This window comes from Octopus bimaculoides, chromosome 2 (assembly GCF_046866305.1).
Source record: "Octopus bimaculoides isolate indiv1 chromosome 2, ASM4686630v1, whole genome shotgun sequence".
NCBI lineage: Eukaryota > Metazoa > Mollusca > Cephalopoda > Octopoda > Octopodidae > Octopus > Octopus bimaculoides.
The window spans coordinates 57,837,118-57,840,203 of NC_142929.1; the positions used below are offsets into that span (position 1 = coordinate 57,837,118).

The following is a 3,086-nucleotide window of genomic DNA, read 5'->3' on the forward strand; positions in this document are numbered from 1 at the left end:
GAGTGGCTGTGTGGTAAGTAGCTTGCTTACGAACCACATCGTTCCGGGTTCAGTCCCACTGCGTGGCACCTTGGGCAAGTGTCTTCTACTATAGCCTCGGGCTGACCAAAGCCTTGTGAGTGGATTTGGTAGACGGAAACTGAAAGAAGCTCGTCGTATATATATAGATATATATATATATATGTGTGTGTGTGTGTGTATGTGTTTGTATGTATGTGTTTGTCCCCCAACATCGCTTGACAACCAATGCTGGTGTGTTTACGTCCCCGTAACCTAGCGGTTCGGCAAAAGAGACCGATAGAATAAGTACTAGGCTTCCACAGAATAAGTCCTGGGGTTGATTTGCCCGACTAAAGGTGGTGCTCCAGCATGGCCACAGTCAAATGACTGAAACAAGTAAAAGAATGAAAGAATAAAAGAGTATATTTTAAGAACTTTGTGCGAAACTTATCTTTATAGATGATTGGGAGCCCGCTTTGTACAGGTTCGTACCCACTGCCGTTCTCTGATGGGGCTCGTACATATTAAGAGAATGATTTCCGTGCATAGAATGCATAATACTCAGCCAGTGTTTTAGTCTCACAACTACACAGTCTTCATTTATTGGATATTATATTCATTATTGATTTATCCGTTAACTATATTCTGAAGACGATAAGGGTAATAATATTCGAGGGAGATTTGGTGGCAATTTCTTGGTAGTTCGAGGTGTGCCAGTATGTATTAGATATGCTAAATATACTCGTCTGATACTCCACAGTTCAACGAAAGCAATTTCCATATTTGTGTGTGTGTGTGTGTGTGTATATATATATATATATATATATATATATATATATATATATATATATATATATATATATATATATATACACCCACGTAGATGTTCAACGACACATTAAAATGTCAAAAAGCTTACCAGGCTGCAGTTCAATCACTAAGTCATTCGGCAATTCATGTAAGATAGTGGTTTGTTCCAAGAAGCTCCTAATAACAGTTGAGATACGAAAGACACCGAAACAAAACTGCACCCTATTCAATCCGAACCTACAGAATGAGACATATCTCCTAGTCACTTTCAATCATAGTTGCATGCGTCCCACTACACATGGTCGTGCTGATAGCTACTTTATATACACAATGACCTGAATTTTTTCAAAACGTGTTGTTGTATCCAATCCGAATCTAAACCACAGGTCAGTATCCTCATAAATGTTAGTGTTTTGATGAGGCTGAACTTATATAGCGAGAGACATGGTCCCTCTTCCTATATTCGAGTCAGCTTCCACATGTCCAATAACTTCAGTCATCAATTCACCGCAGAGAAAGTTCACCGTCATCAATTCACGGTTTTTTCTCTCTTTTATTCAATAAAATAGTTTTTAACTATTACCAGTGAGATGCTATGGATACACGTCTCGGTAAACTTTCCTCACGGTGAATTGATGGCGGTGAACTTACCTGTAATCTACTTGCCAACCTCATATTTTCCAGCAGCATTCTCTTATTATTTGCTTGCGCTTAGTCAATCCCGTCCGCTGTATTCTTGCGATACCTATTTTAAAAGGAGTTTGTCTATGAATAACTATATTCTCTAGAGTAACATGTTATAGTGTTGTGTTATGTGATCAAGCAACTTCATTTAGTAATCTTCTATCATCACACACTCAGGAATGTGGAGGATATTTCTGTAACATTTAATTTCAAAAGTCATTATTGTTTCGTTACTATCAACATCCAATGTTCATAATTTGTAACTAAGTGTTCAATAGATATAATTATTACTAATTTGAAACAAAAATGAACTTTTGATGTTATTGTAATATTTTAAACACTGAACAGACACACTTGAATTTATGTAATCTATTTTTACCTCTGACATTTTTGGTGAATTAAAACGTGTAAGAGGCAACTTATTTTGTTACAGAACAACGTTTAATTTTGTCTTTATGAGTTCTTCAAAGGATTCACCACATTTTTTTAAAATCTCTTTTCCTTCAACCTTGTCTATAACCGAATAGGTTTTTATTTCTTTAAAAATATTTTCATGTTATTTTACAATCTAACGCCGATGCAAAATTTGGCTTCTTTTTCAGGATTTGCCTCTAAAAAACATAACAATGAACAAAGAAAAATAACTACAAAACAAACAGAAAACATTTGAAGTATATTATTGCACTATTGAACATAGAAACGCCAGAAAATGAAAAGAATAACATTCCAACAAGCACAAAAACAAAAACAGAGAATAAGAGATTAATTTCGACAGAAAATATCGGTAACTAAACACTATCTTTCGCAAATTTTTTTTTTATTTCTTTCCGATCTAAAAATACCACAATAAAGAATATTTTGCTAAAACAAAAAAAGTTTTGAAGTATTTTGACCTCAAGACAGGAGTCAGTCTACCCATATCAATCGTAGAGGTGCTCAATGAGCGGTGGTGGGGGTATATCGGCCTTGCTATGTCAATGGCACGACGTCTTTGTTCTATCCAAGGAAGAGTTGGGAACATCTCTGTCAGACATTCACTTAAATGAAATACCTACTTTATTGGGTGAGGGTTAATGTATTGCACTGTATATACATCGTCGTTAAAACAGAAGGTGGGACGAAAGCTCAAGCGCAGATGATACGTAATAAGCTGATTGCGCAAGTATCTGAGGAGGAGGAACAGCACGAACACTGTGAGGAAACATCGGTGATTCATTTGATTCAACCTCCTGAAGTTTAGAAAGCAATTTCTCACCCACTTTAATGCTATCACTTAGCACTAGGATGCTTCTAATGGTGCCCACTCTGTAGCAAGATTCCAGACTTGATGTTCGGATTGAAGATCATTCGTTATCTTGTTGCGGTACATCTCAGTTTCTTTTCCCATCATTTTACTACTGCCGTATCGGAAGTTCTGCAGATACATCATGGGAGGTGGTGAGGGAATGAACTTCTTTTGAACTTCTTCTTCGGATTACGCTATGAGTAAAATGATAGAAATGAAATTTCCATTAACACTAATGCACATAACACGAAATGAACGTGTATGATACTATAAGCAGTGTTAGAAAAAACACAGATGATGTGCTATT

At 36.2% G+C, this 3,086-nt stretch overlaps 1 long non-coding RNA gene across 1 annotated transcript in view; it reads left to right on the forward strand.

The window, feature by feature from the left end:
• Positions 1 to 2,242, forward strand: part of LOC128251003 (uncharacterized) — a 31,761-nt gene extending 29,519 nt beyond the window's left edge. Inside the window, exon 3 of the long non-coding RNA XR_008266917.2 lies at positions 2,097 to 2,242. This is a non-coding gene — a long non-coding RNA (uncharacterized LOC128251003). The remainder of the gene's footprint in view (positions 1 to 2,096) is intronic.
• The last annotated feature ends 844 nt before the right edge of the window (positions 2,243 to 3,086 follow it).